At 39.2% G+C, this 17,797-nt stretch overlaps 1 long non-coding RNA gene and 1 pseudogene across 2 annotated transcripts in view; one reads left to right on the top strand and one right to left on the bottom strand.

The window, feature by feature from the left end:
- LOC143690131 (uncharacterized) overlaps positions 1 to 17,797 on the bottom strand; it is a 176,639-nt gene that overhangs the window by 106,951 nt on the left and 51,891 nt on the right. The gene's annotated exons all lie outside the window — the stretch shown is intronic.
- On the top strand, positions 13,020 to 14,464 carry LOC143642621 (ras-related protein Rab-10 pseudogene; annotated as a pseudogene).

Here is a 17,797-nt window from a genome sequence, read left to right as displayed (position 1 = left end):
TCCAGAGCTCTTCATTTGGATTATTAGGTCATAAATCCAGCTTAATAGCACACAGAAACAAAATGCTTTGGGGCTGAAGTGGATTGTTTACTAGCTTCCCATTAATTAAAGGTGTCTCTTATTAAAAAAGAGATTTCTAATTTTATATTTTTCTTTCTTAAGGAGGGAGCTTATAATATATTGTTTCCAAATATCACTTATCTGCTGGACATGAAAATTCCCAGGTGTACTAACAGTAGCCTGGGACATCTATGAATATGTCTCACATAGGAAAGAGGTAGTGTTGGCTAGAATAGGAGGTCGGTAGTATACAGTAGGGTTAAAAATGCTTCTCCTGTAGTCCTGCTATAGCACACATCAACCTGTATTGTAATCATCTGTTTAAAATACAGTTGAGAAAATGCACTGTGACTCTAAATTCAAAAGCTGGCTTTGCTACTTTCTAGTCACATGACATTAGGCAAATTATATAACCCCTCTGTGTCTCCGTCTGGAAAAAGAAGCCCGTCTAATCAATGTGCTTGGGAGGATTAAATGAAATATTCCTATGTATCAGTTGGCACATTAGAAGTCTCAATAAATATTTATTATTATCATTAGCGTTATGGTTGTTTTTATTGTTTTCTCCTGCATGGCAGGGGCTGAATCTACCTCACTCAGCATTGGTTAGGTATCTAGGTGGAAAGGCAGACATAGACCAGATTTACCCACTATTTTTAATTAGATGTTCTTCAAAATTCCCCATTTCCATTGTCACAATTGGTAGGAGCAATTTGTAGATCAGGCCCCCAAGTCTGGCTTAGTTAATGAGGTTTCTGCACAAGTGCACGGCGAGGGCTTCTAGCAACTTCACCACCTACACAGAAGCCTGCTTTCATGTTAAAATGTATCTGCCTCCAAAAAAATTAATTTATTCATTAATTTAATTAAATGTTCCTGCCCCAAAAGTGAGTTTCAACATGGAATCACAGCAGCGTCACATGCTGAGTGATGAGCAGATGCATCTCACTCAAATCTCTAATAAATAAGCCCAGGTCAGCGCACAGGTGGTTCAGTGGTAGAATGCTCACCTTACATGCGGGGACCTGGATTCGATTCCTGGACCATGCACCCAAAAGAAAAAAAATAAATAAGCCCTGGGTTATTTTGGTCTGTAAGCAACAGGGTACACACTTACAGCATGTATTAGGGTGAGCTCTGCTGGAATGGGGCGTGGTCGTGGACTGTGGGACTATATAGTGAACATTCAGACAAAGAAACTACTGATTTCACATGGGAAAGTGGGATTATTTTCACACATTTCCAGATCTCTCCAAAGAGCAGAAAAACCTGGTCAATATATTCACTAGCCTCATTTAAATTGCCACCCTCTCAAGTGTCCTTAGATTGCTCATTTTGAATTCAGAATCCTTCACTTTATGGGTTGCGTTCCATAAAGTAATCTTTGTAAAATCAATCCATTTTCCCCTTGACTGCCATGGTAAAATTGGGAGGTTTTCTGGACTTCCTAATAGATAGAGTTGAAAGCTTTTGCCAACTACAGTTATTTCAACTGTAATGTTGAAAAGTGGGAATTTATTTGCAGCCCTTTTCAGAATGGCCTGGCCTCAGTGTCTCTGCTCAGAGCTTGTTCCCCATTCATTCTCAGAGCAACAACATTTCTTCAGGGTCTAACACCTGCTGCCCACAAACTCAGCATCCCCCTCAATATTTATCTGTGTTTTCCCAGTGCCTAATAGACTACTTCATTAAACAGCAGCTTATCAAGCACCCCCAATGGAACAAGTACTGCCATAGGTGCCAGTGACGAGGCGTTGAGCAGGACAGACGCAGTTCCCATCCTCATGACACTTTCATTCATATGGGAGAAGCAGATGGGTAAACACGTGAACCCAATTTCAGCTAGTTTAAGATCAATGAAGAAAATAAAATGGGGTAATGGAATAGAAAGTAATGAGGATAAGTACGTAGATTGGGGGGACAGGGAAAGCCACACAGAGGAGAGAATTGAAGCTTAAACCTACTTCTGAGAAGAAGCCTACCATTTAGAGAGCAAGGTGGGGAAGCACATGTGGAAAAGAAATTCAAGTTCAAAAAGCCTGAAGTGGAAGCACATTTGGCTTGTGAAAGCAACAAGCAGAAAGCCCACCTGGCTAGAATCTGGGGGTACCTGGTGACGTCAGGGAGGTACACTTAGGCCAGATCATGCAAGATCTTGAAAGTTTGGATTTTATTTTAAATGTGAATGGGAGGACACCAAAGTCTACAATATCACAGCTTCAAGAAGCCCCCATCTGACTCATAAGTCTTTAGGAAGGGCAATCCCTCCCTTGCTTTGACATTGTAAAGGTGGATACAAGGGGCATTGAGGAGTCCTGGTCTGTATTGTTTTCTTTCAAACCTTCCCCAGCTGCTGGGATTTTTCTATCAGACATGGTGCCAAGGTATATTCTCAGGATCACAAAGCAGAAGCAGGCTAGTTAGCCTTCCATATTCATTTTTCATCCCAAATGCTTTCCCTTTCCCTTTTGAAATTGTCATGAGGTTTTTAATTGTGGTTAAGGCAGAGCCTAAAGGAGCCCCATGTACCCAACTGCCTATCCAACATCTCCATGGATACCTCAAACTCGTCCACAACAGAAACAAGGATCTCACACACATGCGCACACATGCACACACATACACACACACACACACACTCCCACCTGTCCCTTTCTGAAATCTAGCTGTCTTCTAAAATCCCCACTAAGGACTAACACCCCCACATATCCAGTTCACAAGCCAGGCATATACCTTGCACCCCAGAGCCCTATATCCAATCCTTGCCAAGTCCTCCTAAAAGGCTTTCAAATCCATCTCCTTCTTTTCATCTCAACCACTGCCAAGACCTCTGACCTGAACCTCATTATACAATAAGTATCTCAGAACTGGTCCTCTCACCACTACTTTTGTTCTACAATACACTGCAGTCTGAATAGTCTTTGTAAGATACTTAAATCTCTGCAGCGGTGTCTCATTACTCTTAGGACAACAGTGGCATAAAGTTTCTAAGTGACCAGCCCTTGTCATTCTTTCCAGACTGATTTGTGTATCTGTGCTCCAGCCATCCTGGCCCTATCAAATCCTCAAATGCATCATGCTTCAAGGCTTCTGTCCATGTTCTTAACACATCCTACTGACTTGCTTCACCAACTTGCTTTTTAGCTAATACCATAAACATTGTTTTCTCAGGAAAGCCTTCTTGGATTTTTCTATTTTATGTCCTCATTACATCTAAACCTTTCCTTTATATCATTTATCAAGTTTGTAAATTTATATTAAATTGGATGATCATGTTATTTTATCTGTCTTTCCTCCCTAGTCCATAAGTTCCATGAGAGCAAGGATAGCGCCTTGTTAGATCATTCTTTCCCTCAACATCCACTACAGAACTGGGAACCTAATAGATGCTCAACAAAAATTGAATGAATGAATGAATGAACTGTAGCATCCATGACAGTCCTGTCCCATTCACATGCAATGCAGGGCACAAGCTAGGTGCTGTGGTCCATGTAAAGTGGACAAAGCATGACACCCCCCTCAAGAAAATTTACAGAATGTAAACAGACATATAGTAAAAGGCAGGGAGTGAGAAGCACTTGAATAATTGAAGTAACCAGAGAAGTGAAAGATTAATTCTTCAACGGAAATGGGGCAAAGTTAGAAATGTGGTTCAAATTCCTAACTTTTATCTATGCCTTTCTCCAATCTCTTAACAGATTTTGTTTTATATCCTTCTCAACAATTCACCTTTAAGAATGAAGACCTAATTCTTTCATCTATTTACTCTGGACCAAACTATAGAAAGGCAAAATGGAAAAATTGTAAGCACCTTCCTTTTCAAACATAAACCAATATGCTCATTCTTCTCCTGACCAAAGCTCCTTGGAATGCCATCAGAAGATCTGGGCACCAGATCCCTTGCCCCATCTTGCTGTATGATTAATCAAACCCCTCAGCTACCATGACCTTCATCCAGTTTAGGGGTTGGCAACTACTGACCATAAGTGAAATGCAGCCTTGCTTATGCTTTTGTATATGAGCAAAACTTATTTTGTATATAAAGTATTTTGGAATACAGACACACCCAATTATTTATACATTGTCTATGGCTGTTTTTGTGCTACAATGTCAGAATTGGACAGTTGCAACAATGACCTAACGGCCTACAAAACTTAAAACATTTACTACATGGCCCTTTACAGAAAAGATTTGCTGAGCCCTGTTCTAGATGATCCCTTAGAACTCTTCTAGCACCGCCATTCTAAAATCTTATTCATGCCTTTAACCTCAAACATCTTTTAGTTCGAGTCTTCAAGGCCTGCGAAAGGCATTAGTGACCTAATGACTGTGTCAATAAGTATTAAATGCTTAACTCAACAGAGGTGTTTTCATTAATCTCACATTGTAGCTAACTTCTGCACTGTTATTAAGAGGGCTTAAGTAGATATACCACAAAGTCCTTCCATGTACATGCATTTTATATCTCTTTGCCAAATATATTCTGGTTAAATCATTGTTTAGGGGCTCTGTTGAGTGCCTAATGTAGCAAGAAAAAAACACAAGGAGTTAGAAGTACTGCAGCCTCATTGATTTCCCCTCTCTGCCCTTGTGTGATTTTTCTAATCTGCACCACATGATTTGACACATACATATGCCATTTTGAATTGCTTGCTACTTATATCATTTGCATTAGCCTCACACCCCAAACTGGCCAATTAGCATCTTGGTGTTAAGGATCATGCATTTTAGATCAAAAAAAGCATACAACTAAAGAGCTCATAGAGACATTAACCATCATAATCCAAACTTTTTGATTCACAGATGAAAATATCTGAGATCCAGACTGAAACAAATAGCTATTTTACTTTTCTTTGACTATCACGATGCATATCAAGTGCTTGATTCAGAATATATGTTTGGCAAAGACTTGAAAAAGTATTAAAGAATGATATTAGGAAAGGGAAACAAGGGAGAAAAGAAAATTTCCTGGGTCCTGAAAGGCTTTTGGTTCAGTATTCTAGAAAACAATCTTAAATCTATGTTTTGGGTATCTCCAACCCAGCCTTTCCTAGCACCAATACCAAGAAATGCCCCAAGAAAAGTGAAACAAGTTTGGAAAAGGCCTCATACTGCTCACCCGTCTTGGAGAAATACATGCACATCAGCACAGTAAGTCTGTGAGAAGCTCTGCAATAAATGCACCTGATTAACACTGAAATACATCAACATTGTGGCAACAAAACAGATTTTTTTTCATAAAACAACTGTTAACATTTTGAGAAATAAAAATGAAATGTGTTTCTCAGAAAACCTTTTAGTAAAAATACTTTGTGTCTGGCACCAGGCAAATTATACCTAAGAATATTTACCAGAACAATTTCGCATGTTTACCCTTGTATTTCCTCCATTGCATGCAATGAATCTAAGAAGGAAAGAAACTACCTTTTTTTTTTTGTAAAACTAACCTACACCGAGTTTCCATTCCTTCCTTCAGGATGAGTTACCTGTCCCACTGATTTGGATACACCAGGTGCAAAGTCCAGACTGTCCAGGAATCCTTCCGTGCTCAGGAGTTCCCTTCGAGGGTGGCAGGTAGAGAGGATGGAGGGGAAGCGCTCAAGAAGGTAGGACTACCATCAGTGGAAGCAGTTGAAAACAGTTGGATTTCCCTAAGGAATTCCTCCTCTCCATTTTTAGTGAAGTATTTGTAAAAGAGAGGGAATTACACAAACCATGTTTTCATGGTTTAAACCTTGAGTTCCCTGTAAAGGGCAGTAAATTTTAGACGTAATTTCCATTGAGTTTGATGTAACACCAGCTGTAAGCTCACTTGTCTGGTAATATTATCAAGGAGAAATGGTTTGGAAAGACTAACCAGTTTCTTCATTTTAGCTAGCCATTTTAACCCCTGGAGAATGACGCATCTAAACCGTCTACTTCCTACTTGTTGTCATCTAACAATCCAGCATAGAAAGAGTCTAATGAAATCACTCTTCTGACCTACATTAGAAATGGATTCTGCCCCCTCCTCCTCGCAGACACACACCCTTACATGTCTAGTGCTTAGCTAGAAATTAGCATGGCAGAGCTAAGTTTTGCTCTAAGGAGCAGAGGTGGATACTCTCAGTTTCTTCCACCCTTTTTCACTACATGTCACACAGACAAAATTATATTCTTTGATACACAAGGGTAAACAGGCTATTCATGACCAGAGACTACTGCTCTGGAGCTGTGGCCACCCCGAGGGCTGGTGTATCAATATCTTCATACACCTGGAACCAATTCAGGGCACACATATAAACCATTTGGAATCTTGCAAACCAGTTGGGAGGTCCTGAGTCACTCTCAGCATTTCTCAGCGTGCAACCAAATCACCCTATTAGAGTTAGCAGAGAGCTTTCAAAGGATATTGATGGCTGGACCAGGGATTCTACTTAATACTTCCAAATTTTTATGCAAATCAAAGCTGGAGACTACTATACACTATAGGAAATCAAAACAGAGGACACAGCAGTGGCCTCCTGATCCTTGAAGGCACAGTCAGGTGTTCTGTGTGGGGCAGACTCCCTCCTCAAGACCCTGAGATGTGGTTCTAGTTTCTGGTTTGAACTCGATTCCCCATGTCTCCTCTTAGAAGATAAAACCTGGCCTGGGTGTGTAGCCTCAGACTCTATTCCATCTCTGTCCTTGTAGAGTCATGCAGTTCAGCCTGTGTGGGCACTTCTCAGAGTCACTCAGCAATGCCTTTGGGCCCCACCTCTTCCTGGGGAGATCATTGCCCACATTCTCCCCAACTGTGATCCCTCCTGCCTGCCTGGCCTGGGCCTCACACCTGTCATCATTTAACAATCCAGAGTACAGTGAGTCTAAATAAAATCACTCTGTACATCTCTTCTTGCCAATCTCCTGATTCTTGATTAGTTCAGTGATCCTTTTCTCCCAAAAAATGAGAATGCCAAAGCTGCTTAAGACCTCAAATGAGAGCCAAGCCAGTATTTACTCAAACTAAGCATATACTTACCCTATGGTCAAGCAATCCCATCCATGTGCTTATACCCAAGTGAAATGCCTGTTTATGTCCACCAAGAGACATACAGAAAAAGTGTTCATAACAGTCTTACTTATAATAGCCCCAAACTGGAAGCAACCCAAATGTCCATCAACAAATGAATAAATTGTGACATATTCATACAATGAAACATTAAACAGCAATTAAAAAACAACACTACTGATGCACACAACAGTATGGATTGTGATAAGTGAATAAAGCCAGAGATACACAAAAATCACTCTATAATTACATATGTATAAAACTCAAGGTCAATAGTCATAGAGACCAGAGGACTGGCTACCTCTGGTGGAGGTGTGGAGAAGTAGGAATTGACTGGAAAGAAGCACAAGGGAACTTGTGATAGAAATGTTCCGTTTCTTGATTAGGGTGATGGTTATATGGGTGTGTATATATATATATATATGTAAAAATCTTTTGAGCTGTCTTTTTAAGATGTAGAGGTCAGTGACCGGCCCAAGATTAAACAGTTAATTAATGGCAGAAGGAGGTATAGAAACCAGCTCACTTAAGTTCCATTCAGCTCCTTTTTCCACTTGTATCATTCTACCAATACAAAAATATCATGAAATCATATTTCATCTTCCCAGAATTAGAGGGAGATACTCAAGAAAGACAAAGTCAGACAAATTCGGGGCTTGGTTAAGTCAGTAGATAATTGCCCATTCTTTGACAGCCTATATATTCTTTCAAGTTAGGCCAGCACACTGAATAGATTTTCACTCCCACAATATTGAGCAGAACTGAAACACTGATGTTCTTCCAAAAAGAGAGCAATTTTCTCCTTCTCAGAATGGCTGATAATATCCTTTCAATTAAACATAGACTCCACTCAACTGGCACCCTCCTAAGGAGTAAATTGATTTAATTAAGGCAAAAAAATCAACATAATCATGGATGTCAGATAAGAAAAGTAACAAATTAATGGAGTATTATGTTGAGAGGAAAAAAAGTCTATTTAGGAATTACACTTAACTTGGTATTCAAGGTTGGTCAAAATGCTTGTTAAGCAAGTTGGTATTTAAAACATTGCCCAGAGACTCCCACTTCTGACCAAGATAGAGTAATGGGAACCAGATTTACCTTATTGCCTAAAACAACTGTGCTGGTTTGAAAGGATTTATGTACCCTAGAAAAGTCATGATTTAACCCTAAACAATCTTGTGGGAGCAATCATTTCTCTTAATCCCTATTCAGTACTATAGGTTGGAAACTGGACTGGGTTATCTCCATGGAGACATGACTCAATCAATGTGGGTATTAAACTTGATTAGATAGAGACACGTCTTCACCCATTCTATGTGGGTCTTGATTAGTTTACTGGAATTCTATGAAAGAAGAAACATTTTGGAGATTCAGAGAGAGCAGAGAAAGACAACAGAATGCTGCAGAACGACATAGCCACAAGAAGCAGAGAGTCCACCCACCAGTGACCTTTGGAGACAAAGAAGGAAAATGACTCCTGGGGACTCTGTGCTCACCATGTGCCTTTCAGATGAGAGAGAAATCCTAACTGTGTTCGCCATGTACCTTCTAACTTGACAGAGAAACCCTGAACTTCATCGGCCTTCTTGAAACAAGGTATCTTTAGATTTGACATTTCTATAAAATGCCTTAGATTGGACATTTCTATAAGCTTGTTTTAATTTGGGACATTTTCTCAGCCTTAGAACTGTAAACTAGCAACTTATTAAATTCCCCCTTTTAAAACCTGTTCTGTTTCTGGTATATTGCATTCCAGCAGCTTGCAAACTGGAACAACGACCAAAACAAATTGGATGAACACATAAAGCAAAAGTTTTCAAGACCCTGAACAAAAGGTAACAATGCACAGCAATCCCTGAAAGACAGAAAACAAATGAAGTGATCCCAACAACTACTCCAGCTTACTGCCTTGAAAGAGGGTCCATTCCACAGCACAAGGAGAGGAAACCCAGACTGAGCCACTAGAATTTCTAGAAGAAAGTACTGGAAAGGAAAGAGATACCTGGAAATATAACTCCAGGTTTTGTCACCAAAAAAAAAAAAAAAAAACAAAACAAAAATACTACAGCTGAGTCCTGAGTGCATGCATATGAAAACTATCTGGGAGACTGGGGGAAGATCCCTTGAGAGGATTAAAGGTGATGGTGCCCTGTTACATAGGGCAGGGATTAGTGCCTGTTCCCACCAATCAGACTAGTACACCTCATGATTCATGGGGCAATGGGTAGAGCACATAGAAGGGTGTCTGAACAGTGGGGAATAATTAACTCATTAATCTGGCCCTACATAACAAACCTGAAAAACAAGATTCAAAAAGATCAAAATCTATTTAAGTAATTTAACTGTGCCCATAAACAATGCTCAAAAACATTTATGGCCTTCTACATGATGTCTGATGAATGTAGGTGACTAAAGGATGCACTGAAGAAGTAGATTGGTGAATGATGGCATATACTTATGAGCAAAGGTTGTGCTGCTACAAAAAGGAACAATGTCATGAGGCATGCAACAATGTGAATGAGGATATGGGACATTTGGTGAGACAAAATAAGCCAGAAACAAAAGAACAACAATGGTATGGTCACGTTTGGAAAATGCTTATAAGAAAACAGGGGCCTAGATTGTAAGTTTTTAGAGCAGACGCATTAAGTCTGGAGTGGTGATTATTATTTCTGGATTTTGAGAGACTGTTTTATATATATAAAACCTGATACTTAGAGATAAGAAGGAAGCTGAACAGGTTGGGGTTAAAGCAATTCAGAACATAGGGGTAAGGAAGACAGTGTCTATATTTTAGAACCACACATACTCTTTAAGACCAAGGGAAGAAGGGTTTATTTGATGTGGAACTGCAACTTTCTGTAGTGCATAATCTAATTCAACCTATCTGTATAGCTCATTTGAACAACTGAAACACAAGGAAGCACAGAATAAGAAAGAGGTCCTTTAATCCAGTTTAGATTATTGCAATGTCTGAAACATCCTAGAGTATATTAAGCAGATAATCAAAAAGTACTGGCAAAGTCCTCCGAGAGAGGGGAGAAAGAATATGAAACTATTAAACCTTATCATCAGGGAATCCCCTGATACTGTGTCAAACTTTTGGGATATGCAAATCAATAGGCCATGCCCTCGATCATGAGTTGTGAAAATTATGTAGGTAGCAGAGAAGCTTAGACTACATATAGGCATGCCTAAGAGTTACTTCTGGACAACCTCTGCTGTTGCTTAGATGTGGCCTCAGTCTCTCTAAGCCCAACTCTGCAAGTGAAATTATTGCCCTCTGCCGATGTGAGACAAGACATCCAGGGGTGAAAGTCTCCCTGGTGACATAGGAGATGATTCCCAGGGATGAATCCAGACCTGTTCAGGGGGATGAACAATGGCATCCTGACCAAAAGGGGGAAAAGAAGTGTAATTAATAAAGTATCAGTTGCAGAGAGAGTTCAAATAATCAAGAGGCTACTCTGGAAGTTGCTCTTACGCAAGCTTTAGGCAGACCTTGCTACCTATCGCAACCTGTCAACCCCCAACCAGGACTGAGGGCAATATATAAGATTCCACAAGGATTCCATGCACTAGAGTAACTTTCCAGAAACAGACAAACTCCAGATGGGTCACTGGTCCAGGTAAGTCCTGAAGCCTAGCCCAGCCTCTCCAGAACATCAGATAATTCCATCTTCCTACCCCATATTAGTGACAGATCCTTCCAACAAGAAAAATTTATAATTGTCATAGCCCAAACACCCCTAAAGAGAGGTGATGGTGGAATTATACATGGAAGATAGGATTTAACAAATGAATATGAATGCTGAATCATTAAATTGATATCTCTTCTAGTCTCCAGTATTTTAGAGCAGCTAGAAGTAAAAACCTAAAATTGTGAAATTGTAACCCATGTCAAAGTCTGAAATATGTTCTACAACTAAATGTGGTGCTGTGCTTTGAAATTTATAGCTTTTATGTATATATGTTATTTTTTTTCACAAAAAAAAAGAAGGAAAAAAGGCGATTGTGATGATAAAAAAAGTATGTAAGTCCTATATTCTGGAGCAGCTAGAAGAAAAAATATGAGAGGAAGGATCGTATGGTAGCCCATGACAAACTCTAGGATCTGTCCTGTAACCACTTGTTGAAGAGTGCTTTGAAAACTATTGCTTTTTTATTTCCTTGCTTTGTATATGTTATACCATACAATTAAAAAAAAAAGTTTAAAAAAAAGCATTTATGGGACAACAAAAATATCGAGCATCCAACAAGGTAAAATTCATAATGTCTTCTACCTAATCAAAAAATTCCAAGGAATGCAACAAACCAGGAAAATACAACCCAAATTGAAGAGAAGAATCCATCAAAGCCAAACCAAAATTAACACAGATGTTTAAATTAGAAGAGAAGACATTAAAACAATTATAACTGTATTCCATATGTTCAAAGCATTAAGTAGAAGATATAAAAAGACCCTGCTTGAACACGTAGAGATACAAACTACAGTCTCTGAGATTAAAAACACACTGAATGGGGGGTGACAGCAAATTAGGTTTTGCAGAAAAAAATATATCATGAGCTTGAAGACACAGCAATAGAAACTATCCAAAATGAAACAGAGAAAGAAAAGTAAGTTTTTGAAAATGAACAGAACATCAGTGACCTGTGGGAGAATTTCAAGTGGAGTACCTGAAAATGGCCGGGGCGGGGCGAGGGGTGGTGGTGAGTGGGATAGGGTATAGAAAAAAATACAGAAATAATAAAAACTCTAAACTCACAGATTCCTGTAGGTTGGAAAGGTCATGTGCAGGGTTGTGCATACCTCTCACCTCTGGCTGACCTTGAGGCTGTATGCAAGCTATAAACAAAGGTTAAGGCAGTCTTGAAACTGTCTGCAAGATCATTGAAGGCATGACTCCAACACACACATAGTCCCTCAGCATAGGCTGGGAGACTTACTGATCCAAAATATTTAAGGAAATCTCTGTGCTATCACTAGGTCACTACTATGATAACTAAAAGGAGACTACAGTACCCACACATGACAAAGAATACAGACATTACAGAATTAGTTTAGCAGAGTCACTAAACAAACAAACAGCAACAACAAACTGAGGTGGGCAAGAGTAGATGGTGAGATCCAGAATTGACATAGTGTATCATTTTTAATTTCAAGTTTTAAAAAATATTATGCAAACTGCAAAGAAAACCAGAAAAGTATGACCCATATAAGGGGAAAAAAGCAGTCAACGAACATCAAATAGAGATATGCATGAAGCTGATCTGGATAGAACTAAGGTATATCAGAAGACTGGGTAAAAGATGATACCATCCACATTTTAAAACTCCAACTTCTGTGTGAGACTAAAGAGAGAGATGTTTATTTGGTGCAAAATTTATATTTTGGGTAGTGAATTTCCTAATTTAACTTGTATGGTCAGTTTAGTTGAACACCATAAGTACATGGAATCTTGAATAGGGTATGCGATTTTATTGGTTTGTTCAGGTTAGTGTGATGCTTCAATAAATCCCAGAGTGATTTGGGCAGTGAATAAGCAAACATTTGCAAAGTCTCCTTGGGGGACTGAGAAAGGAGGAAATATTCAACTTCCCCATTTGGAGAATTTCTGATATTCTCGCAAGCAGTGGGGACAACCAAATCAATAAGCTGAGCCCTTGATCTTGGGGTTATCCCTATGAAACTTATTTCTGCTGAGCCTTCTTCTTCTTAAAATTAGGCCTAAGAGTCACCCCCAGAGAACCTGTTTTGTTGCTTAGATGTGGCTTCTCTCTCTAAGCCAACTCAACAGGTGAACTCATTGCCCTCCCTCCTACATGGGCCATGATTCCCAGGAGTATAAATCTCCCTGGCAGCTTGAGACAGAAAGCCTGGGATAAGCCAGGACCCAGCATCAAGAGATTGAGAAAGACGGGGGAAAGGTGGCTCAGGCCGGGCGGCTCGGCTTCCTGTGGCTATGTAGCTGAGCTTGGCGGCTCGGGGTCCACCGTTGCTGCCATCGCCGCGTCCTAGCTCGGGGTTTACGCTCAGGAGCGAGTCAGTCCTTAAGCCCGCCGCGCTCCCTCGACGGCGGAGATTGCTCGCTTGCCGGTGGGAGCGTCCCGGCCGAGCAACCCTGAGGGGGAGGGGAGGCCATTTTGTCCCGACCGACTCCCCGGAACCGGGCGGAGCGGCTGGGAGAGGCTGCGGAGTCGCGGTCGCCGCCTTCGGAGGCACTGGACGCCGCCACCGTCGGGGCTTCCTCGACGAGGCGGTTCGTAGGTCACCCGCGCCTTCTCGAGTCTTTTTTCCCACGCCTTCTCGGTCCTCCGGCCTGAGAACGCCCGAGCAAGGAGTTGGCTGTGGTGAGAGGGACCGATCCCCTGGGGCCGCCGGCGGCGAGAGTCTGAGCCGCTCCTCCCAATGGCGAAGAAGACGTACGACCTGCTTTTCAAGCTGCTCCTGATCGGGGACTCGGGAGTGGGGAAGACCTGCGTCCTTTTTCGTTTTTCGGATGATGCCTTCAATACCACCTTTATTTCCACCATAGGAATAGACTTTAAGATCAAAACAGTTGAATTACAAGGAAAGAAGATCAAGCTACAGATATGGGATACAGCAGGCCAGGAGCGATTTCACACCATCACAACCTCCTACTACAGAGGAGCTATGGGTATCATGCTAGTATATGACATCACAAATGGTAAAAGTTTTGAAAACATCAGCAAATGGCTTAGAAACATAGATGAGCATGCCAATGAAGATGTGGAAAGAATGTTACTAGGAAACAAGTGTGATGTGGATGATAAAAGAGTTGTACCTAAAGGAAAAGGAGAACAGATTGCAAGGGAGCATGGTATTAGATTTTTTGAGACTAGTGCAAAAGCAAATATAAACATCGAGAAGGCATTCCTCACATTAGCTGAAGATATCCTTCGAAAGACCCCCGTAAAAGAGCCCAACAGTGAAAATCTAGATATCAGCAGTGGAGGAGGCGTGACAGGCTGGAAGAGCAAATGTTGCTGAGCGTCCTCCTGTTCCATCAATTGCCATCCACCACCTGATTTTTTCTTCTTGCTGCAAAATAAACCACTCTGTCCATTTTTAATCCTAAATAGATATTTTTATTCCTCATCTTAAATCCACCTATTTTATTTGTTCTTTCATCTGTGCCTGCTTGCTGACTTTATATTTTCTTCAAACAAAAAATGTATAGAAAAATCATGTCTGTGACTTCATTTTTAAATGTACTTGCTCAGCTCACCACTGCATTTCAGTTGTATTATAGTCCGGTTCTTCTTATCAACATTAAAACCTATAGCAATCATTTCAACTCTATTCTGCAAATTGTATAAGAATAAAAGTTAGAATTAACAATTTTATTTTGTACAACATTGGAATTTTCTGTCATGGATGATGTGCTTGAGTCCCTGTAATCTATAGACATGGGCTAGCAAAAGAAACAAACAAACAAACAAGCCAGGAAGACGCTCATTTTCACCTTGACTATGTAAATGGGGTTAATTTTGTCCTGTGCCTTATGTGGAAAGGAACTAATTTGGTTTTGCCTTTTTTGTTTTGGTGGAAGCATGTGCAGGAGACATATCATCCAAATATAAACTATTAAAATGTTTGTGATTTGCTTGGCTGTAATTTTCGAAGTAGTTAATTGAGGACAAAGGGTAATGCAGAAATGATAACTTCGGTTTGCTGAATCTCATTTTAAGTAGCTTTGATATTTAAGACTATTCTTGCTACCATTTCTTCTCCTTGGCCATGCTTTCCTTGCTTCTTTCTTCCTGCATGCTGCTTTATTTGCTTCTCCTTCCCCTGCCCCAGCACCGCCCCCCCCATGGTATGAGTTATTTAAAAATGAAAGGGAGAAACTAATAGGTTTGAGAAATTCGACACAAAGCACTGATTTAACTTGCTAAGTAAACTGAAAGATAAACTCTAACTGCCTACAAAAGTCAGTTAATTGGTGTCTTCCCCTTGTTTGCTCTCTCCCCTAAAACTTCTGTGCCTGAAGTCCTTCATTTAGCTGTTTTCCTTCTATGTACCTCTTCTCCTTCCTTCTTTATTCCCCCTCTGTCTATCCATTGCGTTTATGAAATGGAAGAGTTAATTGCATGCACTAGTGTTTGGAGGGTGTTGTTATAGTTTGTCTTTCTCATTAGGTGTGTAGCCTATTCATTTTCCTAGAATAAACCTCTTAACCTAAATTTAAATAGTCTATTTTGGCAACTTCTCTAGCAGTTTGGTAGCCCAGTAAAGATTTTTTGTTTTTTGTTTTTTAAAAGGCAGGAAAAGAGGAGTGAAATTTATTAACATGTTTGCCAAATGTGTCAAGATTTGGCTTCTGAAGAAGACTTTTTCAGTGTTAAGTTGTCTTCACCTTAAGATTTAGAAATACTTTAGAATATTAATAAATTTAAGTCCTGTCTTCATATACTTTTGGAAAACTTGTATTGCCATGATTTGTTTGAAAAAAGGACAACAAATAGCTTTTCATGTGAAGATAAGATCTCTAGCTATCTCTAACCCCACCCCTTTTTTGCTTCATTTTCTAGTTTTGCTTCATTGCTTATCATTAGGATGGAATAAGTTAAGTTTGCTATGCTGCTAGCATCCTAAGATGATACCTTTGTTGAAATAATTGTGAATAGCATGATTCATTTCTAGCAGAGGCTGAGTTTAGGACAGCAGTTTCCATTGAACAGTCCTTCTGTGTCGTGGATAGCATTTTAATGCCTTCTTGGCTCTTTTAATGCCCTGTGGACGTATCTGCGCTGAAAATCCACGAATTTTTCAGTTAGTGCCCTAAAAACAATTTTACATGCCTCACCTGTTGTTGTTCTTAGGTTTTCCCCCTCATTTGACTTTATCATTGTTTACTTCTAGTAAAAGCAACCTTGCCAAATAATCCCTAATTTTCCACTAAGAAAATAATGAAATGATATTAAGCTTCTCAAAAAGTTTTAAGTTAAACCTACCTTTGTTAGATTAACTTGTTGTTTTCCCTTTCTCTGGAATGTGGCAGTAGCTTTTTTATTTTAAATTCTCTTAATCCTTATTAAATGCAGTTACTTAAGGTTTGAGAACTAAACCCTGGGAGTTGGGGTAACAGACTGACAATTTTGTTGTTTGCGTAATTATAATTGGCATTTTCCGTAGAAAGGATATGGCTACCTTTTGTTAAATCTGCACTTTCTAAATATCAAAAAAAAAAAAGGGAAATGGAGTATAAATCAACTTTTGTATCATCTGTTGGAAACATGAGTTTTATTTGCTTAATATTGGGGCTTTTCCCCTTTTCTGTAAGTCTCTTGGGATCCTGTGTAGAAGCTGTTCTCATTAAACACCAAACAGTTAAGTCCATTCTCTGGTACTAGTTACAAATTTGGTTTCATATTCTACTTAACAATTTAAATAAACTGAAATATTTCTAAAAAAAAAAAAAAAAAAAAAGAGAGAGATTGAGAAAGCCCTCTTGACCAAAAGAGGGAGGAGAAAAATGAGACAAAATAAAGTTCCAGTGGCTGAAAGATTTCAGAGTTGAGAGGTTATCTTGGAGGTTATTCTCATACATTATATAGATATCCCTTTTTAATTTATGGTGTATTGGAGTGGCTAGAGGGAAGTACCTGAAACTGTTGAGCTATATTCCAGTAGCCTAGATTCTTGAAGATGATTGTACAAAGATATAATGTTTGCAATGTGACTGTGTGATTGTAAAAACCTTGTCTGATGCTCCTTATATCCAGGGTATGGTCAAATGAGTAAAAAATATATAGATAAAAAATAAATAAATAAATTATGGGGGGATTAAGGGTAAAATAAATTGGGCAGATGGAAACAATAGTGGTCAATGAAAGGAAGGGGTAAGGTGTATGGTATGTAAGAGTTTTTCCTTTTTTCTTTTTATTTCTTTTTCTGGAGTGATGCAATATTCTAAAAAACAATCATGGTAATAATACACAACTATGTGATGATATTGTGAATCATCAATTGTACACCATGAATAGAATGTATGTTTAATATGATTTCTCAATTTAAAAAAAATAACACAGTCAATAGAAATTACCCCTGAGGAAGTCCAAATGTTGGCTTACTAAACAAAGACTACAAATTAGCTACTATAAATAAGTTCAAAGAACTAAAAGAAGCCCTATCTAAAGAATTAAAGAAAAGTCTCAGAACTATGTTCTCACAAACAGAGAATATTAATATTTAAAAAAAGAGCCAAAGAGAAATTCTTGAGTTGGAAATTATAATAACTGAAATGAAAATTCACTAGAGAGACTTAACAACAGAGTTGAGTTGGCAGAGGAAAGAAATGGTGAGTTTGATGATAGGTCAATTGAGATTATCCAGTATGAGGACACAAGGAAGAAAAAAAATGAACAGCACCTCAGATACCTGCGGAAAACCATCCAACATACCAGTATGCACATAATGGTAGTCTGAGAAAGAGAGAAAAAACAGAAAGGATCTAAAAGAATATTTGAAGATATATGGCCAAAACATTTCCAAATATAATGAAAACATGAATCATGTCTGTGATGGTTAAGTTCATGTGCCAACTTGGCTAGGTTATTGTGTCCAGTTGTTTGGTCAAGTAAGTACTAGGAGGACATTTTGTGGATTTAAATCATTAATCTGTTGATTACATCTATGACTGATTACATCTACAATCAACAAAGGAAATTGTCTTC

Source organism: Tamandua tetradactyla, chromosome 7 (assembly GCF_023851605.1).
Source record: "Tamandua tetradactyla isolate mTamTet1 chromosome 7, mTamTet1.pri, whole genome shotgun sequence".
Taxonomy (NCBI): Eukaryota; Metazoa; Chordata; class Mammalia; order Pilosa; family Myrmecophagidae; genus Tamandua; species Tamandua tetradactyla.
The sequence above is the reverse complement of the archived record's forward strand: the minus strand, read 5'-3'. Positions and strand labels throughout refer to the sequence as shown.